General features: G+C 36.1%; 2 protein-coding genes across 3 annotated transcripts in view; one reads left to right on the top strand and one right to left on the bottom strand.

Annotated features, from left to right (window-relative positions):
* Positions 1-27,124, bottom strand: part of LOC145252660 (uncharacterized) — a 684,850-nt gene that overhangs the window by 196,351 nt on the left and 461,375 nt on the right. The gene's annotated exons all lie outside the window — the stretch shown is intronic.
* The window catches only part of LOC145252661 (fatty acid-binding protein homolog 6-like), a 175,998-nt gene continuing 170,758 nt past the window's right edge, over positions 21,885-27,124 (top strand). Inside the window, exon 1 of the mRNA XM_080112434.1 lies at positions 21,885-21,954. The gene's annotated coding sequence lies outside the window, so the exon portion shown is untranslated. The remainder of the gene's footprint in view (positions 21,955-27,124) is intronic.

Raw genomic sequence — 27,124 nt, 5'->3', positions numbered from 1 at the left:
GCAGCTACCGAAATGCTAATCAGACGAAGGTTGGAGACACTAAGGAAGTTGGTGGAAGAGTACAACCTATCGGTGAACGCGGTGCTTGTCGCTTCCACCCGCAATCTTGTGGAGAAACTCACCCGTGTGCCCCAGAGGTGGTTCAACGCAATGAAGAAAGAAGCCAAACCAGGATCGTTATGTGCTGCCTCTATTGAGGAGACGGATGAAATCAAGAGGGTACACCACGACACTGGACACCCCGGAGTGAGACGGACATATTATTTCGCACACTTAACCAACCCGTCAGTGTCCAAAAACAGAGTAGAATCAGTGGTCAAGGAATGCCAAATATGCCAGTCAATCAACCCGGCTCCCACCAAATGGCAGAAAGGTCGGCTGGAAGTCGACGGGACTTGGAGCCGGCTGGGCATGGACATAACCCACTATGGTGGTCAGCACTTCCTCACACTAATCGATTGCGGACCGATGAGGTTTGCGATCTGGCGACTGTTAACAGGACAGGACTTGGCTAGTGTCATCCGCCAATTAGAGTCTATATTTTACGAGCGGGGGCCACCCGAAGAGATTCTCATGGACAACGACACAGCCTTTTGCAGCGGGGAATTCAGGCGTTTCATGGACGAGTGGGGGACCCGGCTTAGACACAGGTGTGCGTATGTGCCGAGTGGCAACGGTATAGCAGAGCGGTGCCACCGAAGTGTGAAACGGATAGCAGCAAGGAAGCAATGCACGATTGCGGAGGCGGTATATAGGTACAATACAACGCCAAAGGATGACGCGACTGCTGAAAATGCACCTGCTAATGCGATACATCGCTTTCGAGTGCGTGTTAAGGGCATTGACGCCTGCCCACCTAATCAGAAGAAGACGCAAGGATGGTACAAGTCAGGGGGCACCGTCTGGGTAAGGCCTACCAATAACCGATGCACGACCAGGTTCAGACAGGGACGGATCACCGGCATAATCGGTGAGCAGGCTGTGCTGGTTGATGGTGTCCCACGCTATGTAAGGGATGTCCGACCCGCCCTTGATATAAACCAAATGGTGAACAGTGAAAGTAATGAATCATCCAGTGATGAAATGTGGATCCGGCCTATGGCTGAGAACCTCAGCACGGATGGCGATAGCTCCAGCACCACTTCTGAGAGCTCGGATAAAGATGAAGATGAAGCGCAGCCGGATGGTAGGACTGTGGACACTGACCCAGGTAGCTCGGAAGAAGATGAAGTGCAGCTGGATGGTAGGACTGTGGACACTGACCGGGGTGGCACTGGTGGAGATGAAGAAGCCCAGCTAATCCCCTCCGTAGGAGCGCCCGCATCAAACGACAGCGGCCGCAATGCCGCATGTGTGATCTTGAGACGAGGGGGGGGTGTAGAGTCGAAGAAAATGAAGGGAGGAAGCGCCCACGCGTCTGCGCGTCATGCCTTACCTTGGAACGCTCCTACGGTGTGCGTACGTGCATGGCCGAAAACCGGGAGAAATTCCAAAATGGCGCCGTCCTCATCTTGTAGATTGTGTGATCATCACTGGGCCCCACGTGACTGTTCTTTGGCTGCTGATTGGCCGAGGACGAACGCCGGAAGGATAAAGGGAGTGTGTTTGGAACATGGGGGCGTCTTTTCTAGGATCGACGTCAGTGTGATCGTATCGGTGAACTGCTGCAGCTTTAAGAGTACTTTAGTGTGTGTGTGATTTTTTGGGACTTGCTCGTCTGCTGACTTTACAGGACTTTCTTTTCTGCTGATTCTACAGGACCTGCCCTTCTGCAGAACTTGGAACAAAACTTCAAGCCTCTTCTTTCTTTTCACACGTAGTCGCCTAAAAAGGTAGAATCCGACTTACTTGTGAAACGGCTTTACCTTCTTAGTGACACACAATATGTTTTCCGCTCTGCAAGATCTACCGCAGATGTGCTGACGGTTATATCCCACAGGATTAGTGAATCTCTTGACAAAGGCTTCCTTTCTAGGGCAATTGCTCTTGACATATCAAGGCCTTCGACAAGGTATGGCATAAGGGTCTACTTCACAAGATTTCCAGCTACGGTATAACTGGAAATGTTTTCTCAATCATTAAATCATTTCTCTCCGATAGGCTCATAAGAGTAGTGGTAGATGGACAAAAATCAGAGGCCTGCAATATAAATGCTGGAGTCCCTCAGGAGTCAATCCTGGGCCCAACTCTCTTCCTGATCTACATCAATGATCTCCCCTAAACACATACTTAAATCATTCATTGACATCTATGCTGATGACACGACCATCTACGGCAACACATCAAAGGCTGTAAATGACAAAGTTCTCTCGGATTCTCTCTCCTCTGATCTCGAGCGCGTGGTTCAGTGGGGGAAAATGTGGCTGGTTACCTTTAATGCATCCAAAACCAAACTCCTATCCTTACATCATCAACGCTCTGATCCCCATCTGGCATCAATTGTGATGGATAGCTCTCGTCTGGGTGAGGCCCCGTGTTTTGACAAGCTTCTGGGTTTGACCTTTACTCCTGATCTGAAATGGAACACGTACATCAAGTCTGTTGCCAAGGTCGCTGGAAAGATGGTGGGATCCTTCTACCGCTCCAGAAGATATCTCACTACTGATGCAATTCTCTATCTATATAAAAGCCAAGTACGTCCAAGAATGGAATACTGTTGCCATATCTGGGCAGGAGCTGCTAAAAAATAGCCTATCCTGCCTTGACAGAGTACAAAATAGACTTTGTGGCTTAGTGGGGGATGCCCTTTTCTCTACCCTGCAACCTCTCTCCCACAGAAGAAACATTGCGAGCCTATCCTTGTTTTATCGTTATTTCCATGGCAGGTGCTCGTCTGAACTCCAATCTCTGGTCCCCCCTCGCCAATCTTTCACAAAAAACACCCATCTAGCTGAATCCACTGTGAAAAATTTCCCCCACTCTAATATCTGTGCCTAAATCAAAACGCAGATTCCATGAACAAAGCTTCTTTCTTAGAACTGCACGCCTGTGGAACTCTGTTCCGTCTGCCTGCTTCCCACTGGACTACAACTTGGATGTGTTTAAGTCCAATGTTAACAAATTCCTAATGAACCGCCCCCTTAAGTAAACACTTCATCAAATCTCCACACTAACGTACTGTACTTGCAATAACCCTTATCCCTGAGTGGCTTCCGGGCCTTGATAAGTGGTGATCACTATGTAAAAAAAATAAATAAATAAAAAAATAACTATGAAATAATGTTTTTTCCTTTGTTCTATTAATAATAATAATGATAATTGTTAATCATCCTTTATCCCAATAAAATATGAATATAAATTATCAATAAATATAAAATGATAGTTTTTTATCCTTTATTCCACTAACAACAACAACAACAACAACAACAATAATAGTAACAATAATATTAACAATAATAGTAATGATAATAGTAATAATAATAGTAATAATAATAGGTATCTCATTCCATTTTATTGAATTGTTACTTGTATTTGTCCTTTTTTGTTGTGTTTTTTTATTCGTTTTTTTTCCCTTTCAACTTCTCTTACCTTATGTAGCATAAGAACTAATTTGCTGTTTAAACTCACCAAGTAATGTATTTTTTTTATGCTTATGAAAAGTCCACACTTTAATTAATTCGCTTGCAAATTGAAAATCGTAAATGTTCGAAATAGCATAAGTTAAATATGGCAAACAAAATTCTACCCACGACGACACTAGATGTCGTATCTATCAACATAGCATAAATACGGCTATCCCACAGCCGTATTTATGTTATGTTGAACTCGCATACCTAAAATATGTGAGAGGTAGAAACGAATGCCAAATGAACTGGGAAAGAATATTCTTACAAAAGCGGCCATTTAAAAATGTCAGAGTGGACTTTTACTGTGTCTGAGAAATGTTAGCCTAGCGAGTAAGAAAGGCGGGAAAATCCTTATTTAGGTATCTCATTCCATTTTATTCTTTATTTACTTTATTTTTTTTTTCTTTTGCTGGTATTCTCTAAAATTTTAAGTACTCAGAATATCCTAAACTATGGAAAAGTAACCAACAGCGCCGTGTTGATCCCACATGAAAAATTCACAAAGAAATATGGGAGGGGAAACCATCTTCAAATATCCTCTTTAGTTTGGAATAGAACTGCGGACTTATTCTAAGTAAATATTAACAAGTCCTTCTGTGGGGAGAAGAAAATTGCTATGTCTGCCTGTCAATGTCCTATATGTATGTGTGATAGTATACATGAGGGGTTAACAACTATCCCTGCATCAGAACAGCAGGCTAAACAACTGCTGCCACAAACACCACAACATGAAAAATGTCTAATAAAAATATTACAAAAGGTGGAAGAAAGATCTGGGTATCATGATCAGCAGGTACTCCCTCGATAGCCAGCATGGGGGACCCGGTTATCCTCCTGCGAATGTTGGCTCAGTTTCTCATTTCAGAAACACAGATAACACGGATGCTGAACAGGTAATTATAACCTTTAATCTCCGAGATCAAAATGATACAAATCAAACACAGCACAGCCAAGATTACCATAAAAAAAAGAAAAACCTGAAGAATGAAATGGACAACAAAAGAGAATAGACTCGTAATGGAATGCTATTATAGAAGCAATCCTAAATATAGAATTGGAGGCTATCAGAAGCGAATGAAAGTCCAGTGGCTCTCAAAACTTAAACTAACAGGAATACAACGAAAAGTTAATGAGGAAGTTGAGAATGGAGCAGCCCCCACTGGAACCGCATGTGTAGAAGCCACACAAGTAGAAACACCACAGACGAAGAACCTGTGAAGACTGGAGCCTACAAACGAGGGAACCAAGAACAATGAAACAGAGCTAACAGAGGAAGAAGCAGATGAAATAGGAAAAATAATACAGTTCATGAACGAGGAAAAAACAAAGCTCCCATCTCTAAGGAATCAAGAACAGAAGAAATTAAAAATAGAAACAGAGAAGATTAACAAGCTCCTCCCACAAATCACAATAGATACAATCACAAACCTAAACAATTTAATTTATGCAGGAGCCAAGATGGTAAGTATGAAGTTCAAATCAGAAAAACAGCGAGGAAAAGATTAATCGACAAAACCTAGATGGGAAATAAAGTTAGAAACCCAAATAAAGAAACATAAAAAAGAAGCCCAAACAATGAACAGGAAGAAAGCGATGTGAAGAAAATTGAAAATTGGAAATGTGACTAGCAGGGAGAGGCTAAACAAGAAATACGAAGATTGGAACAAAAAAATAGCAGCAAAAGAAGGAAGATTAAGACGATATAGAAATATATATCTGAACAATGCTATCAAAACAGGACATTTGAAAACAATGAAAACTAGTTCTACCAAAACGTGAATGGAGGAAAAACAAAAACGGAACGCCCAAGCCCAACAGAAACAAAACTCTATTGAAGAAGGAACAGTGAATGAAAGCAGCAAAGAAACCATAAATAAAACCACAGAAAAAATGGCAAACTGGAAAGCACCAGGATATGACGGGACACATACATACTGGTTCAAAAAATTTACAACTCTACACGAAAGACTAGCTCAAAACATGAAAAGATGTTTACAGGAAACAACGATATCAGCTTGGATGACAAAAGACAGAACTCAGTTGATACAGAAGGACACAGAGAAAGGAACTGCCCCCAGCAACTATAGGCCTATTACGTGCTGTGGAAAATACTGACAGCGCAACTGAGGGAACAAATATACCACTCCCTGAATAATCGGGAACTTCTCCCCGAGAAACAGAAAGGATGCCAGAAAGGAAAAAGAGCAACACATGATGTTATATCGCATATCCATATTTACATGAATAAACAAGAAACCAGCAGGAGCAGCGACAGTGATAATAATAGCGACGCTAAGACAAAGCCTATTTTTCGATACAATGCAAATGAACACACTAAACACATACAACAATTTCCAAGCCCATTTTTTATGTACACACATCAACGGAATAACTCGCACCTCACCTCAACAAAGAAAACCGCCAGAGGAAGTCGCACATTAAAAGAAAAATCAAAATACCAAACACAAACATCACAGCAAACGCAATTCCGGCGGCATATAAACATGAATAATTATTTCACAAAACACTGCAACAGCACAACACCTACTAGAACACATTCACAACTTTCTTAGCTTTAAATTAATATAACACATGTATACACACACCAAACAGACGACTCCCTACAATATATTAAAACACAAAAAAAACAAACACAAATAAAAATCGAAAATGATGACCAACAATAAAACACATCTTTTGTCTACTACTAGGTCCGCATCGTGAGTATAAAGATGACAGTTTTTTCGACAAGTGGACAGATTGGCCCCTGTATGTAAAGATGTGAATCTTGCGCCATCAGCAGCCAGCAGCAGTTAACCCCTCGCCAGTGACACCAGCTATTGAAATTACTGCGCCACCACTGCCACCGCCGCACTGCCGCCATCTCACCACCGCCATCTCACTCGTGATACTGGACAGCAAGCCTTGAAGATTACCCCTCTTCCACCACCCCCGCTACCAGATCACCACAGCTCACCAGCTAGCAACCATTATCCCTTCACCAGCGATAACAGCTACTAAAATTAATGTGTCACTGCCGCCGCACAGCCGCCATCTTACTCGTGATACTGTACAGCAAGTCTTGAAGATTACCCCTCTTCCGCTGCCACCGCCATAGCCAGCTCACCACTGCACACCAGACAGTGAGGTTTTCATCGCCAATAGCCGGAGCCATTGTCACCAACTCTCCAGTGACACCTGCTATTAGTATTATTCCTTTTCTGCCGTCGTCGCATCCGTATCCCAGATACCAGAACACTAAACCACATTCCTGTCATCACTGCCACCGCACATGTACTTCAGACGCCAGAACACACAAGCCACGTTCCTGCCATCGCTGCCCCTCACCTCAGCCTGACAATAACTTAGATCGTCGCCGAGTTGATATCAATACCCGATAGCATTCCTATTACCGGCCCACCACCGAATTATCCTGACACACCAAACAGTTTGTTTCACAATAGTTTTAACTTTAAATAAAAAGTTTAAACTCAACCTTTTCGTTTGTCCCTTTCTTGCTTCCATATGATCAGTTTTGCAATGTAACAATGATTTGCTATACATAGACCAAAACATCCTAAAGGAGGTAAAAAGAAGAAGAAAGAATTTAGCCATGGCATAGATCGACTACAAAAAGGCGTACGACAGGATAACCCAAGCATGGATAATAGAATGCTTAAAAATGTATAAAATACCAAGCAGGATCATTAACATGATTGAAAATGTGATGATAACATGGAGACTGGAACTGACAGCTGATGGACAACCATAACAGAAATCAACATACAAAGAGGCATCTTCCAAAGAGATTCGCTATCACCATTACTGTTCATCATAGCCATGATGCCCATGAACAATATACTGACAAAGTATCAAGCTGGTACAAGTTCTCTAAAACGGAAGAAAAAAATGAACCACCAGATGTATATAGACGATGTGAAACTCTTCGCAAGGACCAAAAATGAACTAGAGATATTAATAAATTCCATCAGGATCTTCAGCCAGGATATCCAAATAGAGTTTGGTATGAAAAAGGTAGCACTACTAGTTATAAGGAAGGGAAAACTGGGATGACAGAAGGCATGGAATTACCCAACCAAATGGAGATGAGGGCACTAGGGGAACAAGACGTATATAAATGCCTAGGAGTCTTGGAAGCAGACACCATCAAAGCAACAGAAATGAAAGAGAGAATTGGAAAGAATAGCCCAGGAGAACAAGAAAACTTCTCAAAACCAAATTATATAGCAGAAACCTAATAAAAGGCATAAATACATGGGCAGTATCGCTAATAAGATACTCTAGACCGTTTAGAGGATGGACTAAAGAAAAACGGAGACAACTCCATCAGAAGACCAGGAAACTCATGACCATGCACAATGCACTACATCCAAAGGACAATGTTGAACAACTCTACTTAAAAAGGAAAGACAGCGGGAAGGGACTTGTTAGTATAGAAGACTGTGTGAATGACAGCAAAAAAGAACTAGAAAAATACTTAATGCAAAACACTGAAAAAATAATCATAGCAGCGAGAGATACGGAAAAAGTCAATAAAACAGAAAACAGAGAAACAAAGGATAAGATAAGGATAGAAAAGTGGGAAGAGAAACAACTACACGGAAGATTCATAAGAATGACAAAAGATGAGAATAACAAAAACACCTGGACATGGATGTGAAAAGGACACATAAGCCGAAAAACTGAATCCCTAATAACTGCAGCACAAGACAACTCAATAAAAACCAACCACATCAAAGCAAAGATCGACAAAACACAAGAAAACAGAAAATGCAGACTCTGTGGACAAAGAGCCGAGACGATAAACCATATAATAAGTGAATGCAGCAAACTGGCCCGAAAGGAATACAAGAACAGACACAACCAAGCAGGAAGGGTAGTACACTAGGAATTATGCAAACAACTACATCTTGAACGCACAGACAAGTGGTACAAACATAAACTAGTAACAGTACTTGTAAACGAGAATCACAAAGTCCTATGGGACATAGACATACAAACTGATAAACCCATCCAAGCAAGAAGACCGGATGTCATAATAATTAAAAAGAAAGAAAAATCCTGTCAAATCGTAGACTTTGCGGTTCCAGCTGACCACAGGGTAAATATCAAAGAAAAGGAGAAACGGAGAAAATACATTGAGCTAGCCAGAGAGCTGAAAGGGACATGGAAGGTGAAGAAAATCAAAATAATATAATAGTAGGAACACTAGGAACAATCCCGAAAAACTTTGAAAAAAGAATGGGAGAAATTGGAATCAAAGGAATGACTGGAAAAATACAACGAACAACAATCATGAAAACAGCAGAAAAACCTTGAATGTGAAAACTAACACACAGGAGCAACAAGTGCGGGCCAGACAAACTGCTGCAAAGGCAAAACATGAAACACTACATGGAACCAAGAACACTGAAGCCGCATATCTATAAGTTCTCTAACCCAACACCACCCCCATCGCAACCTCACTGCGAATTTAGGAAAACTCGTCCCGGGAAAACTCGTCTCGGGAAAACTCGTCTCGGGAAAACTCGTCTCCGGAAAACTCGTCTCGGGAAAACTCGTCCCCTTTCGCTAGGTAGGAAAACTCGTCCCTTATTGAATAAATATCGATTGAAAACACATTTTATGATCGTTCTTGAAGGAGATATTGTTTTTTAAAATAAACTATAGCCCCCCCCCATAATATTTTTTAAAAAATATTTTTACTTGTTTAATGTTTTTTTTTTTTTTTTTTTTTAAATAAAATCGATTTTCTAAGTGTCCGTTTTCTACCTAACTGGCTAAGTTCTTAGTGGTTTAACTTATTTTAAAGCGTTTATTATGTTCATACAAAGTTAATTACAAATTTTTTTTGTTCTTATTTTAACGATGTTTTTTGGAGTCATAAAAACAATAAAAAAAAAAACAACCCAAAAATTAAAAAAACAGGGAGCGATTATTCGATTCTTCGTTACGCATTTGGTTTTGTTTTTTAATTATGATAGTTTTTTGTTGTTATGTTTTTGTTTTCTGTCATACCAAATGCACTCATGCGTTATTTAAGATTATGATTTTATCAATTATCAACATTTATTGTCGTCGTGTCAAATTTTGCAAAAATTAACTAATAAATTAAAAACGAAATATTTTTTGGCGCGAGAGATGCCATGTGCTAACAATCTCTCGTTAACTAATTTTTAATTTTTTTAATTTTTACTTCAAAATTCTAAAATCAATAAGAAAGAGAGAAAGTAATCACTAAATAAATTTATTAATCAATTTTATCGAAAACTCCGCTATCGTTTATCAAGAATCTTTTTAATTTCATTTTTTGTTGGTTGCTTTTCGAAGGGAGATATAGGTTTTATCCCCCCCCCCCACTCACTCTCTCTCTCTCTAAATTATATTTTTAAAAATATTAAAATTTATTATTTTCTTTTTAAAACCAAATCTCCCTCAGTAATTTCTATTTTTTAGCGATTATCAAGACCCCCTAAGATGTGATACCGGGCATTATTTCTCGTTCTCCCGTAACACTCGACATGTTTTTTGTTTGTTTTCTGTTTTTTTTTTTCTTTACCAAATAAACGATTTCAAATAAATTAAATAAACAAAATAGTCGGCGAGGTAGAAAAATCGATTTTACCCTTTTATAAACAACAGTATATAAGTAAATTCTTTTTATATTAATATAAAAAAAATATGCGGTCTCGTTTATGAACATAATAAACGCTTTTATTAAAAACACAAAAAAACATTAAACAAGTAAAAATATTTTTTAAAAAATATTATGGGGGGAGGCTATAGTTTATTTTAAAAAACAATATCTCCTTCAAGAACGATCATAAAATGTGTTTTCAATCGATATTTATTCAATAAGGGACGAGTTTTCCTACCTAGCAAAAGGGGACGAGTTTTCCCGAGACGAGTTTTCCGGAAACGAGTTTTCCCGAGACGAGTTTTCCCGAGACGAGTTTTCCCGGGACGAGTTTTCCCGGCTGTCCCCCCCCCCCCAAAGAGCGAGATCAAATAACCAAGTAGAGTTAAGGAAGAAGGAAAGATCAATGAAGTGGCCAGACCTCAGCCGAATAAGTGCGAAGAGAACTGGGACCTTGGGTAGGCTTATTGCCACTCAAATTCCAGCGAAGACCAATAGCTGCTGCTAACGAGAAATCAATGGCAAGCAGCTGTTGCGATAATGCAAATTTATTTGCAAATGTTATCGATAGAGGTGGAGAGTACTGGAAACCTGGGGAGACTTTTGTCACTCACCTTCCAAGGAACACCACAGGCTGTTTTCAGGGAGAAATCTTAGAAGACCTGTGTGAAACCTCCTTGTGAGCCAATAATAATAATAACAGTTACTTATCCTTTATTCATAACTAGCAAGGCCACCTGGCGTTGCTCAGGACCGTATAAGAAAAATTTTGAACATACCTGTTATTCTTAGGATAGAGGAATTTTTGATGTCTATGTATCATTTGCCATCTTGAGCAAAAGAATATTTTACCTACCCTAAGACGGGTATTACATGTATGAGATAATTGTACGTTCCTTAGAACAGGAAATTTACAGCGCATATATGGAAAAAAATTTCCTTGCCTAGTGGGGGACGGGTTAATGTACAATACATATTTAAAATAATTTACATAATTTTCTATTGTGCAAACTTTTCTGTATGTCACAGGTAAGAGTTTTTGTTTTTACATCAGATTGCTATAGTGAAAAAGAACCTTATTTCTCATTTAAAAGTCATACTACCTGAATATATTACATGAGTTTTATACATGCCACAGATAGAATTTTCTTTGTTTTTTCATATGAGTACTATACTGCACAAATACCTTATTTCTTGGGTAGGATAATGTTCAAGCACGTCATTTCTAAGGTATAGATGAAACTACTCGATAATTTTAAATAATTTTCTGTTGTGCTAACTTTTCCGTGTGTCACAGGTGAGAGTTTGTTTTTACATCAGAGTGCTATAGCAACGAAGCACCTTATTTCTTATATAAATGTCATACTACTTGTCATATTACATGATTTTCGGTTTTGATTACTTTTATGTAGGTCGTAAGTAAAATTTCCTTTGTTGTTCACATCTAAATAATAATGTGCTTCTCCACTATAGCACCCAGATAAAAAAAAATTCTTACCCCCGATGTACAAAACATTTAGTACAACAAAAAATTTTATAAAAATATTGAGTTCTTTCATTTATAAATTAGAAAAAGGTACTTGTACAGTATCCTACCCAAGAAATAAGGTACTTGTACAGTATAGTGTACAAATATCTTATTTCTAATATAAAGATGAAACTACTCGCTGATTTTACATAAGTTTTTCATATAGATACTATACTGTCAAATTCCTTATTACTTGGGCACATAAATACATGAACAAAGTAAGTGAACATTGTATGTGATTTTTGAAATATGACATCTACAGTCATATACAAACATATACATTACATATAATTCATAATGATCAGTTAATTAGTTTTGGAGTTGAACCAATACACAAAAAGATATAATCATATACACATAATTAAAATTAATAATGATCGGTTAATTAGTTTAAGAGTGAATCCAATACATACATATATATAAACATATACACATCCTTAAAATTCATAATGATCGGTTAATTAGTTTAGGAGTGATTCTAATACGTAGAAATATATAAACATACACACATAATTAAAATTCATAATGATCAGTTAATTAGTTTTGGAGTGAATCCAATAATAGGAATACATAATCATATACACATCCTTAAAATTAATAACGATCTGTTCATTAGTTTAGGAGTGAATCCAATACATACAAATATACATAATTAAAATTAATAATGATCGGTTAATTAGTTTAGGAGTGAATCCAATGCACAGAAATATATAATCATATACATATCATTAAAATTAATAATGATCGGTTAATTAGTTCAGAAGTGAATCCAATGCACAGAAATATATAATCATATACATATCATTAAAATTAATAATGATCGGTTACTTAGTTTAGGAGTGAATCCAATGTACAGATGTATATAATGATATACACATAGTTAAAATTAATAATGATCGGTTAATTAATTTAGGAGCGAATCAAATACATACAAATATACAGACATATACACATAATTAAAATTCATAATGATCGGTTAAATAGTTTAGGAATGAATTCAATACAAAATTTCATTACTGGATCTATTTACGTGATTATGGGAATGTAACAAATAAGCCGATATATCCTATTTGGAATATGACATTTTCGTTATGCACAGCAAAAACACTTTTCCGTATTTTTTTTTTTTTTTTATATATAAAAATGTTCTTTTATAATTATTACGTAACATTTAAAAGTCCAGAAAATCGGAATGTAACAAAAAAAAAAAAAAAAAAAAAAACCCAAAAGACAAAATAAAAATAAAGAAATGGTGGAGCTTGAACAAGCAATATTAGTGTTAGTAATCGATGACGCTACGCGTTGCACCAAAGACACAACTGCGTTAATAATCTGGTAAATTTAATAAATAAATGAACCTCTGTTACAGATCGTGCGCATGCGCAAACGACGCCATTGTCGCTATGCTCGTTGTCATTTCTTTCAAGTTTGAACCCCTTTTTTGAATCCCTTAGCAATCGTTTTAATCAATTAAACACCCCTAATAAAATTCTGCACCCTATATGTTCTCGTTCAAACAACCATCCGTCTAGGAGATACAATTAAAAAAAAAAAAAAAAAAAAAAAAAACACACACACACACACACACACACACACACACACACACACACACACACACACACACAGTGAGATTTATATATTAGATTAAATAATAAATAAGAGTTATTTATATTTTACTCCATCAGCAATAATGCTAAGAGTTTTTTTTATCCTCTAATAAATATAATATTTATTTATTTTTTATTCTTTATATATTTTTTATATTTTTATCTTTTATTCCATCAGTAATAATAGTAAATATAATAATTATCTATCCTATCAACTTTTACTAATTATAAATCTATAATCATTACCCTTTTCCTTTATATAAAAGATCTTATCTTAAATCCATTGGACGTATGTATCCATCTTCAGTTAAATTGGGCGTATCTTTGCCCTATCTACCGACACAACAGAGCTTCTAACCGATGTATAACTACATTAACACGTGCAATTTACTATACTGCTGCCCTCTATTGACTGACACACTCCATTTCGTTATTTTTTCCCTTTCACCTTCCTTTTTTCTCTCAACAAACAATCTCCTCTCTTTTTAATTACTTTCTTTCTTTCTACTCTTATATATATATATATATATATATATATATATATATATATATATATATATATATATATATATATATATATATATATATATATATATATATATAGGCTTAAATATTACTAGTGTACTTGTTGCTCTCTTTTCAAACTGATGACTATGTTCTGTTGGCAGGTATCAAGAAAGCCCTTTTATCGGTTCATGTTGAGTTGAATTCTCCTTCTACTATGAGGACAGGTATTGGTCGTACTGTTGTTGGTGGAAGACCAATATTATTTTAGAATTTATCTCCAGTCTCTACATTCTGAGTAGCATGCGGTGATATCATGCTAGCTATGCTACCCATATCCATGATGATAATTTTCATGAAGAAAACTTGGTAATGACTGAATCAAATCCAATCAAATTTGTGCACTTGTATTCTCTTTTCAGGAACTGCCATTTTGCAATATACTTGAAACGTTGGATTGTTTGGTTGTTAGAGGTTCCATTTTAGGTGTGTGGGATTGAACAGCCTCCTCGGAAAGGCATGGCATAGGTGTCTTGGATTTGCTTTGCAAAAATAAAAAGAAAGACAGGCACAGTTTTCTTTCTGCATAAAAATGTCGGTCTTGAGGAGGAATTGAAACTGCACCGAGTAGTAGATTAACACTATGGAAGAGAATGAGAGTACTCTAATTACTGTTACCTCCAAGTGAGCCATGATGATGGCCTAACATATCTTAGTCTCAGTGTGGCAGTAATGCTTGTTAGATGTTTGTTTAAGAGGATTGGAAAATACTATGTTCCTTTTCTCCAAATTTTTTTTCAGCATGTATCTAATGGCAAGGTCAAGAGGTTGGGAGTTTCAGAAGATCTACCTGGATTGTTCAACATTAAAAGTGATTCTAAAATCTGATTTTGTAGTCATTTCTCTCAGAAGTGGTATATTGCTACTTTATTACTTTCTTCCCTAATACACATTGAATTGTTACTGCTCTTCTTGGTATTCTGATCCTAAACAAAAGTTAAGTCACTGTATACAGTTTATTGGAACAAATAGACGAATCCAGATCAGCTTCTACCCTCCACCACCGGAGTTGAAGAAATTTTTTTAACATATTCTAGTATTTCTATTCTCTGTTTAGGAGCTTTACAAAGTGCAATACTGTTGTGTAGATAAACTTACTGTTGGGATCAAACAAATTTATAATACAAAGGGGAGTAACTCTTTACTTCTTTGTCCGTAGTCCTAAACTTTAATTTCTCGCGATTTCTCGCGAGATGAATGACCAGAAGTGGACAGTGGAGGAAAAACAGAGTGACTTTGAAAATAGCCAGATGAACATCATTCCTATTCATCAATTTATCATATTTGGACTTCTAACTTTCATCTATTATCTTTGAATTGTAGTTACATGTGTGTGCGTGTCTCTTAATAAACGTATATTGTTATGTAACAGTGAAATGTTTCCTTATTTGTTCGTAAGTGTTACATTTCTTTTCTTATGAACTGCTACATACCAAACGTGAAGGCTGGACTTTCTGTGGTGAGATATTTTATGTTATATTGATCTAACGCATTCTAACAGAAGTAAAGATATAACAAGTTGGCGACAAAGATTTGGAATTAAAATAAACAAAAAAAAAAAGAAGTTCTCAAACATATTTTGGCGCAGCAACAGGACCAATTTGAAAGAGCTCAACTGAATCTAATAACGACATTAACCCAAAAATTTCAGTAGCAAGACACTGGGAATTCATCTAATGTCGAGCTTTCCAACATTATTACAGAATTTTCCTATGACGCCAACAACAACTGCACGTTCAGCTCATGGTTTTCACATTTTACCATGATTTTTCTAACAAAGACAATGATTGGAAAAAACGTTTGCTGATACGGAAGTTGGGTACAAAGGAAAACGAAAGGCTCGTAAATTTTATTTTATCCAAACAACCTTCTGATTTGATTTTTACTGAGACTATCAACATCTTGACGGAAATTTTTGGGGAACAACAGTCCATATTCAATATTAAATATAACTGTTTCAAACTTTCAAAAAACCAGTCCGACGATTTTGTCACTTATGCCGGACGTGTGAATCACGAGTGCGAGAGATTTCACCTCCAGACACTGACTGAGGACCAATTTAAATGTCTAATTTTTATAACAGGTTTACAGTCACCAAACGATTCAGAATTACGTTCCCGACTGCTAGTAAAGCTTGAAACAGATAAAAACGTAACCGTTCAGGATCTGAAAACTTAAAAAAAGGACACAATGTTAGTCCAGCATCAACACATACTACCTTCACTAACGTCACACATAAACTCAAATAATAGACCCAAAGTTTTAAATAAAAAAAACATCGTCTGCATGCTGGTCTTGCGGTGAATGCCACTATGTTCGTTTTTGTCTCTTCAGAAAACACAAGTGCCAAGTGTGTCATAAACGTGGCCACAAAGAAAATTTTTGTCATCCTCCTAAGGCCAAATCCCCTACTCATCAAAATTACAAAAAGAAAAACTAGCTGAGGAAATCAAATGCAGTGTCTGCCTCATTTAAGATCGATTACAAATCTTTCAGAAAATACATAAGTGTTGGATTAAATAAGTGTGCAGTTCGTTTCCAATTCGACACAGCATCAGACATTAATCTTGTGCAAAACATAGACGAAAATCAGAAAACCGAACCTATTACAAACCAATCATGTTGCCAAGAGTGCATCTGGAAATGATATTCGACTTACTGGGGAACTAAATTGCTTTGTTTCCTTCCAAGAAAGAGTATTCGCCGGAACCTGTTATGTAACAGACACCTGATCGGTTTTGACTGGATCGAAGGACTCAATCTTTTCACGGTCCTATTGGAATCTGTCTTCAATACATTAAGTCAGTTCAGGACACTGAAAAGCATTTTACTCAGATTCTTAGGTCTAAGTACAGTGATGTTTTTCGAGAGGATTTGGGATGTTGCACAAAAATGAAAGCCACTCTCAAGTTGAAAGCAGATAGCAAGCCGATATTTAGACCCAAACGTCCTGTCTCTTATGCAGCTCGAAACATAGTTGAAAAGGAACTGGATAGACAGAGAACCATCAAACTACTCTAGATGGGCTGCCCCTATTGTTGTGGTTCGAAAAACAAACGGCAAAGTTCGCATCTATGCTGACTATTCCACGGGACTAAATAATGCACTAGATACGCACCAATATCCCCTTCCAATACCTGAAGACCTTTTTGCCAAATTAAACGGTGGAACCTGTTTTGCAAAAATTGATCTTTCTGATGCATTCCTACAAATCGAAGTTGATGAGTTCTCCAAGGAGCTCCTTACAATCAACACTCACAAGGGATTATTCCAATACAACCGTCTTCCTTTCGGGGTTAAAACTGTCCCATCTATATTCCAGCAGACCATGGATGCGATGCTGACAGGCATAACGGAAGCTACAGCATTTATTGATGACATCATCATCTCTGGCACATCCCAGGATGAACTCCTACAACATCTGATCACTAGTATGGTTTCTATGTACAAGCTGAAAAATGTCAATTCTACCGAACGTCATAAAATATCTGGATTTCATCTTTCACAAAACAAGTCGACGACCCGACCCAGAGAACATATCAGCCATCAAAAACATGCCAGCTCCAACAGACGTCAAACTCTACGGTTTTTCCTTGGGTTGGTAAACCATTACAGCTCATTTTTACCAGACTTACACCGCATCCGAACTCCTCTCAATAACCTCCTGAAAAAAGGGATTGCACAGAACTGGTCACTAGAATGCAAAGCTGCTTTTGCCAAAGTTTTACTCTCTTCAGATCTTCTCTTGACCAATTTTAATCCATCTTTGGACATTATCGTGGTTTCCGATGTTTCTGACTATGGTGTTGGAGCCGTGATCTCTCACATTTTTCCTGATGGCAGTCAGAAAGCTATCGCTCATGCATCTAGGTCATTGACACCCGCAGAAAGGAACTACGGTCAAATCGAGAAAGAAGCCTTGGCGATAATATATGCTGTAAAGAAGTTCCATAAAATGATCCACGGACGTCACTTTACTTTGGTTACAGACCATAAACCTTTGGTGAGCATTTTTGGATCCAAGAAATGTATCCCAGTATATACTGCCAATCGACTACAACGATGGGCTACCACATTATTGGACTACACTTTCTCAATAAAGTACCTTTCAGTTCAATTCGATTGGACATGCAGATGCCCTGTCGAGATTAATTAGTACACACCAGAGGCTACCTGAAGACTCTGTTATTGCAGCTGAAGCCAGAAATCTCTTCAACGTTCACAGCTACGATAAGGGAACTACCGGTTACTTCTGACATTATTAAAGAAGCTACAGCTTCTAACACTCTACTACAAGAAGTCATCCACTACCACCGTACCAAGTGGCCAGCAGTACCCCCAAACAAACAGTTACTACCATTCTTTCAACGGGAATCTTCCTTATCAGAGGTTGATGGTATACTTCTCCTTGCCGAACGGGTTATCATTCCCTCATCATTGCAAAACAGAATTCTAAAACAATTCCATTTCAGTCACCAAGACATCAGTCGCATGAAAGCATTAGCATGTGGATACGTTTATTGGCCAAAAAGGATAAGCGGCTGGAAGATCTTGCACGCACTTGCTCTAAATGTCAGCTAGCAGCTAAATCTCCTCGAAAATCTACACTTTCTTCATGGCCTATTCCAGATTCCCTCTAGTCGTGCATCCACATAGATTTTACAGAGCCCACAAATGGACAATCCACTCATTGTTGTAGATGTCTACAACAAATGGCCCGAGATATTTCAAATGAACCACATTACTTCTGAGGAAACAATTTCCAAACTTCAGAAGGTTTTCAGCAAATTTGGCATTCCTGAGACTTTGGTCTCTGACAAAGGCACCGCTTTTAGCTCAGTCAAGTTTTCTACTTTCTGCCAACAAAACGGTATCAACCACATTCGCACACCACCATTTCACCCACTGTCGAACGGTCAAGTTGGACGTCTTGTGGATACCTTTAAAAGAGCCCTTTTAAAACTCAGGGGAGAAGGGACAACATCAGAGATACTTGAAACCTTCTTGACAAACCCTAACACACCAAACGATAGCTCACCAGCCGAATGCTTGATGAATCGGAAAATCTGCTTACATATCGATGTCCTACGTCCAAAACCACATCATTCCATCAAGAGGAACCCAAAAATGGAACGGCAGTACAATCGCCACCATGGTTCACTCCAAAGAACATTCTTACCAGGTCAACAAGTCCTAACAAAAGACTACCGGAACAACAAAGAATCATGGATCCAAGGCTACATTGTACGACAAACCTGAAATGTAACGTATGAGGTAAATGTCCAAAATTCAATTTGGGTTCGACACTCTAACCAACTGAGACCATCACATCTCCCAGACAGAATACCAAATCACTCTATTCCACTAAACATCTTGTTGGACACCTTCAACTTGCCACAGCGAACACCAGAAGCTTCTCAGAACACTGAAGCTGGAGTGCAAGAACCTAACATCCGGAAGTCAACTCACACTCATTGTCCAACACAACATTTGCAGGTGGATCCCCAACTGAAGTCGTACCAGCGATAAAATTTAAAGGAGAGATGTTGGGATCAAACAAATTTATAATACAAAATGGAGTAACTCTTTACTTCTTTGGGCAAAGTTGCCTCCCTTTGTCCGTAGTCCTAAACTTTAATTTCTCGTGATTTCTCGCAAGATGAACGACCGGAAGTGGACAGTGGAGGAAAAACAGAGTGACTTTGAAAATGGCCAGATGAACATCATTCTTGTTCATCCATTTAACATATTTGGACTTCTAACTTTCATCTATTATGTTTTAATTGTAGTTACGTGTGTGTGCGTGTCTCTTAATAAATGTATATTGTTATGTAACAGTGAAACGTTTCCTTATTTGTTCGTGAGTGTCATGTTCTTTCCTTATGAGCTGCTATATACCAAACGTGAAGGCTGGACTTTCTGTGGTGAGATATTTTATGTTATATTGATCTAACACATTCCACGATATAACACTTACTAACATAAACATTCCATAGTTTAATTAGAATATCAATTATTTTTAAGGCCATGTTTTTTTAATCAATTCAATTTAAAAGACCTGAAAGTATTATGTATATAACTTTGCTGTTGTGTTCATCGACAAACCAGAAGTGGCGAAGGTTTAAATTAAGGCTAGTTAAATTAAGGTTTGTTAATCGAAAAGAGGGGATGACTTTCGAAAATATCGGTGGAAAAAGCGACCACTCCCTGTAGAAAAGTGTCCAGTTGAGGGTGAAGGAATTAATGTTTTTGGACAATTTTTCGATATTTGTCGTCCGAAGAGTTGAGCATCCAAGTAATACCGATCTTGTGAAAATTCGTCGCCTCTGTCGAAAGTTTTAGGCAGACACACATACATACATATATACATTTAAACAGACAGGTGATGTTTATATTATAGATATATCCAAAAATACGGAGGTAAAAATCTTGCCTACTAATCACCTTAGCTACACCATCGCAAGCAATATGGCTTTTGGCCTGCAAGATCAACAACTGATGTGCTGACTGTAATACCAGTCAGAATCAGTAAATTTACTAACGAAGGTTTCGTTTCTAGTCCAATAGCTAAAATGCATAACTGCATTTAAAATCAACATAGCACCTCTTAACCATTGTTTCTAACAGAGCAAAGTCGAAATAACATTGCTTTGCTTATCCATTAAGGCTTCATCAACACACTTTTTCATGTATGACACGGTTGAAATGCAACCAATATTAAATTCTGAATTAAGAAATTATAATTATTTAAATAAAGTTACTGTCACAAAAAAAAAAGCTTGGAAAAAATCTACATTTAAACAGTAGCTTTGTAAATAATTGTAATTTGTTAACTCAAATTTTTACAAATGCCAATTGTGTTGTGTCTCAACTTTATGTTAAAAACCAAGTTGCTGTAATCATTATAAAAACATTACAGTTTAGAAGTTGTATTCTTATTTTGTTAGCTGTACGTTTTTCTTGTATGTGCTCCTGCATGATCCTTTCTAACTTTGAAATTAAGTCAAGATATATCTGATGGAAGACAGAAAAGTTTATTCAATTTGATCTTTTTAAATCACTATAACACATATATGTGTTTTCTATATATATTTCTCTATATATGTATATTTCTATAGCACATATGTATATTTCTATATATATTTCTATATACATATATATGTGTACATATGTCGAGGACTCAATCCACTTATATATTCCTGTTCTCATAACACTTTCTGAACCATATTTTGTGTTGATAAGAACGAATAAGATGGAGAAGTTTGTGTTTAGCCAAAACTTGGTGGCTGTTTTGTTTATATCAAACAATAGGATGAATATTGATACTATACCCTACTACAAAATGCTAATGTCAATATTCTTCTCCCTCCTGTACATATTTTTTAACAAATTAACATGATGATTTGACAATCCCATTTTTCATAGTTTTGTAAATTTTACAAGCAATAATATTATCATGAAATAAAACTATGAAATATCACATTTTGTTTGTATTCCACACTAGCAGAGTAAAAATTAACTGAAGTAAAGGTAAGCAAACCAAATATTCAGCAAATTGTTAACTGACTCTCACCAAACACTGTTAGACTGTCAGTTTATAGTTGAAATACAACGCCATCAAAAAGGCGGCATGGTCAAACTTCAAGGATAGCCTTATCAACCTCGGTCCCGGGCAATAATCTATAACCCCACCCCTTTCTTACATCAGAAAACCAACGACTGGAAGAAAGGCTTATCCTTTGACGCTAATCCGTGGGCCGGATAAACAGGTTTATGGAAGAATAATATTGCTACTATTCTACATCAATAGTGATATCGTCATCTTCCTCCACACGGCACACCACCTATGTGTATTAAAATAAATCTTAAATACTGATTGGTTTAATTTTGAGGTTATCTTTCTTTTCCTTCTGGCTCTTTTTTTTTGTTTTATTTTTCACGTGATAATACTTATCGTTAAGATTAACTGCATTTCGTTGACACAGTTTCATACATCAAAAGCTTTATTTTCTGAGACACTACTAAAAACAGGTTAGTAATATTTTTCAAATTTATACGTTGACAAATTAATCAAAATTAAGCAATCCGAGCGAATTTAGCTGCTACCGTTTCTTATATAAACAAACCTTTTACCGTCAAAATGTTTTTATTCAATAAATAAATCTTTTATCATGAAACGCATACGTGACGGAAGTTAGCGTGCAACTGACGCACGAGCATAAACAAACCCCTCATTCACTTGTTGAACTATGCATAGGCCTGTATTTTGAAGATCAATTGGGCTGACCAGCCATAAGAGTAAGAAAAAGTTTTTTTTTTTTTTTTTTGAAAAGCGACTTGAAAGCACAATTTGATGGTAAAGGGTTAATACCACTAGTAGCTCAAACAATATGAATAAATTTAAATTTTCAGAAGAAAATAAAGAATTTTTTTAATGTTAGTCATGGGTATAAAGACTGTTAAATAGGTATTATTATACAAACACCGTGACAGCGTTAGGGTTAGGGTTAGGATTAGGGTTAGGGTTAGGGTTAGGGTTAGGGTTTAGGGTTAGGGTTTAGGGTTAGGGTTAGGGTTAGGTTTAGGGTTAGGGTTAGGGTTAGGGTTGGGGTTAGGGTTAGTGTTAGGGTTAGGGTTAATTCGCTGTCACGGTGTTTGTATAGTTTTACCGTTAAATATAGCAACAAGCAACACAATAAAAAGTACAATGCATATTATTATTTTTTCTTTAGAGTTATATATATATTATTTATATAGACAAAGTCACTAAACTGAACATGCCAATGTTTCAGAGAATTAGTCGGTAAGGACTAAAAGTGCTCGTCAGGCGACATAATAAAGTTTGTGTATCATTGAAAGCGGTTGGTTCTCAAATGGGAGAATTAAGGAGATTTTTATTTATTTTAATAAAAATAAAACGTTAAATATCAAAGGGAGAGATGGAGGGAGGCGTTTAAGCGACATTTTTATACTCCAGATTTAGAAAACGAACGGAGGAAAAAGACGTCAAGACTTAACAGAATAAAAAGAAAAAGAAATATATTTTGCTCTTTTTATTGAGCACTCCTAATAACTTCGTTTTAATTTGAGTCCCTTTAATTTGAATTACACACACACACACACACACACACACACACACACACACACACACATATATATATATATATATATATATATATATATATATATATATATATATATATATATATATATTAGCATGGGTACCCAGCGTTGCCTGGGTTGACATGAAGTTCTGTTTGAAACACAATTGTATACTAATCATTTTCATCATGGGCAACGTGGATACCCCTACAACAAAAATAAAAGAACAGATAAAAACATGTAAATGTAATCGCCACAAAAAAGAAGTACGTGATACACTCTCCACCAAATATTTCAGCAGAAGGGCTACAAAGAGACTATTCTCCGGATATTGAGCACTGGAAAGACCCCCCCCCCCAAGAAAAGATAATTAAAAATAAATCATTACAACTTTTGTTTCAATAAAAATAGCAGCGAATGAGCGTGCGATCGCAAAAAAAAAAAAAAAAAGATCTACCAAAAATGAATTCCAAAAACAATTAAAGGACATTTTTCGTCATTTTATATTTCTAATATAATCATCCCCTAAAAAATTGAATTTGTCCTATTTTGAGGTTCGTTCTGTTTATAAAATTGTTAGGTGAAAGTACATAATGTTTTCATAAAAAATAATTAAATTTATCGTTATTTTATGTTTCAAATGTAATTCCTGCCCTCTCCCCTACCACAAAAAACTAAATGTTTTTGTATTTGTCATGTTTTGTCCCTCCCCCTCGATCGCCAAACTTGAAAAAATGCTAGAGATGACATGTCGTGTTGAACGCTTTGTGGCCAAAAAGTGGGTTCTCATTTTACGTTAAATTTATATAGAAAAATTATCCCCCACGCTAAAATGTTAATTATTTTTTTTCAAAATTTCTTCTTTCATATTATTTATAAAGAGTGCTTAAACGTATTAGGCCACAAAAAACCAGGTCTTAATTATTTTTGTCAATGTCAAGTTTCTTTCCAACTCCCCCAAAAACTTTAAAATGGCGACTTTTAACCGTTTTCCGTGGTGCTGAAAACGAATATTACGTTTAAATTTGGGGCAGATAAGTAGTTTTCATGATATGAAGAAATTACTTTTTCAAAAAGTGGGGGATTACTTTCCTATATAAATTGTTCGTAGAATGAGCACCCACTTTCTGGTCACCTGGTAATTTCTTCATATCATAAAACAGATTTAACTGTGATATTCGTTTTCAGCACTCCCGAAAATTGGGGCTGTTTCTTTTTTACTAAGAGATGCGTTCATTTTTTCATCTCATAATTTAGGACGCTAATTAGGCTGTTAGTAAATTTACAAAAGCATACTTTTGTTTTTCGTTCTTTTTTTCATTATACAACTTGTATAGTTGTGAACAGGTGCCTCTGCAGTTTAATATTTCACAAAAATTCTGTTTATATTAGGAGGCGGTTAAGTAAAGTACAGGAGCACCTGGTAAAAACTATACAAATTCTATAATTGAATACCCACCTCAAAAAACAAAAAACGAAAATATATTTTTGTAAACCACTTGTGTAAGCTTACTGACAGCATTATTTACGTCCTAAATTATGAAAACATAAATGAATCTCTTAGGTGGTGCTGAAAACGAATATCACAGTTAAATTTTTTTTTATGATATGAAGAAATTATTAGGTGGTTAGAAAGTAGGTGCCCATTTTACGTTAAATTTATATAGGAAAGTGATCCCCCACTTTTTGAAAAAGTAATTTCTTCATATCATGAAAACTACTTATCTGCCCCAAATTTAAATGTAACATTCGTTTTCATCACGATCGAAAATCATTAAAAATTGTTATATTCAAGTTTTTTGAGGAGTTGGAAAGAAACTTGACATTGACCAGTTTTTTTCTAGGGGTTAAACGACGCTGGGTCATGTCGTAAAAATTGAGCATTTTTAATTTAAGATATTAAATAAATTATAAAGGAAGTCTGTTTCGCAGGCAATTAAATACACTTGCTATGGTATAATTATTATAATAAATCCTGGGCAACACCGATTAAATTTTATAAGTAAAAAGAGCAAAGGATGATGGATTTTGTTCACATGTGTCTCTAACTAACTCTGCCCTCGTGAGGATGCCAGTAAATGAGGACATTAGTTTTAATTATTTTTTCTAACAAATAAAATTGTTACTTAAAAAGTAAGAATAAGTGAAAAAAAAAAATTCCTCCGAATTAAAAATAAAAATAATAATTCAGCTTAGAATAATATTTCGAAATGAAAACAAATATTTAATAATGTGCTCCGTTTCAATTAAACTATCACAGTTATTTCCACTTTTGGTTTTTGGTTTGAAAATAAAACGGTTTCAGATTTCAGATAAAATAAAACTTGAAATTTAAATAAACTTATTAAATTAATTTATTTTTTATTAGTACAGTTGAAACAAAGCTATTATGTCGAATAAGTAATGTCATCGAGGTAATTATTTAAATAGATTTAATTTAATGTGATATGTTAATGACCATAACTCAATAATGTAAATGTGGTTTGAAGAATGCTATATATTGAAAGTCCGTATACAACATAATGTCTTCTTTGACACAAGTATCCTTATATGGGCATTAATATTTCTTGACCAGGAGAGGTGTACACACATATGGCCTTTATATTTCTTTGGTCATTGGGAGTTGTATGCACAGACACACACACGAACACTACTACTTTATATATATTTATATGTATGTATATGTATATATATATATATATGTATATATAGATATATATATGTATATATATAAAGCATTAAGAGGAGATCATAGATAGATATATAAATACCCGTTCACATACACCTTTCACGATAAAGCTAGAACCCAGAATTAGATAGAATCGAGCAATTGCATTGACAACGGACAATGCCAGACCCAAAGTGGGTTTCGATGTACTGCATCTCATCAGTGACGTGCTCCGACATAGGTGCGAACCCAGGTCGTCGCACTCATGAAGTGTGCAATACTGACGACCTAACCATATGGGCCACGGCGCAATCTATTGGATATGCCTCGATTTTTTAAATTCTTATATTTTTTATCCAGTTCTACATTCTACGATGTGACAAGCAACGCGTTCTATACAACTAAGATAGTTACTGCTGGTATGCAGGCGGTAGATATCATATCTACATACATTAACTGAAATTAGTTGACTCCCCAGACATGATTTCGGAACAACCTATTATACCGATTGAATCTTATATGGTAGAAACATACACATCTTATGCCAGATACAATTAATCCTCCGACCATAACAGTTTTCCACCAGCTTTTTATTCGATTAATATGATTAAATTCAAGACATAACGATACTAAACCTATATCTTGAATCATTATTCCAACGGATAACAAAATCCATTAGATTATTTTGATTTTAGAAAATGTTAAAAATTAAAAATTTATGTTTAAAGGATCTTAAGAAGAAATTGAAATCAAATGAACATGAATCAAATTTTCAAATGAGAAGTTATGCCCATATGATGTTCCCTAAATTCTCTTGAAAATGATCAAAATAATCTGAAATTTAAACAACATTTATTAATGTTTCTACAATTTCACAAAACTCAAAGGTATGTGAATTGTCACAAAAAATTCACCCCCTTTGCATGAAAAATAAAAATAGGTCACATCACGAACCCTTACATCTGTGTTCCTAAATTAACAATAATTGCTTAAATATAATTATAATGGAGATTATGTGTCTGTTACTAATTGAAACTCTCTACATTTCTTAATTTTTCAAAACCTCATATTTCATATGATTTTTGATTTGTTAATCATCAAGAAATGCTTATATTATTTAAACCATTCACTCATCTTTATATTTATGACACAATTTTCGTCCACAGATTAATTAATTAATAAATAACTAATTAATAGATTATTTACAACGCAAACTCATTGAATTATATTAAACTAAATGAGCTTGTAGCAGTTGAAAATTGCTACAATAACAGGCAGGGGCGAAATCTCGGGGCTCGAGATTTTAAATCTACCATCTCCCTGGCTTGTCTAATCACAAGCCAGCTCTCAGGCACGTGACGAAGTGTATAAAAGGTGAAACCGGCAACGCTCTCTCTTTTTTTTTTTTTTTAATTTTTTTACACGGTGGTC

The sequence above is a fragment of the Euprymna scolopes genome, chromosome 29 (genome assembly GCF_053919585.1).
Source record: "Euprymna scolopes isolate OS-2025 chromosome 29, ASM5391958v1, whole genome shotgun sequence".
NCBI classification, from domain to species: Eukaryota; Metazoa; Mollusca; class Cephalopoda; order Sepiida; family Sepiolidae; genus Euprymna; species Euprymna scolopes.
Note: the sequence above shows the minus strand (reverse complement) of the source record. Positions and strands in the feature narration are given on the sequence as shown.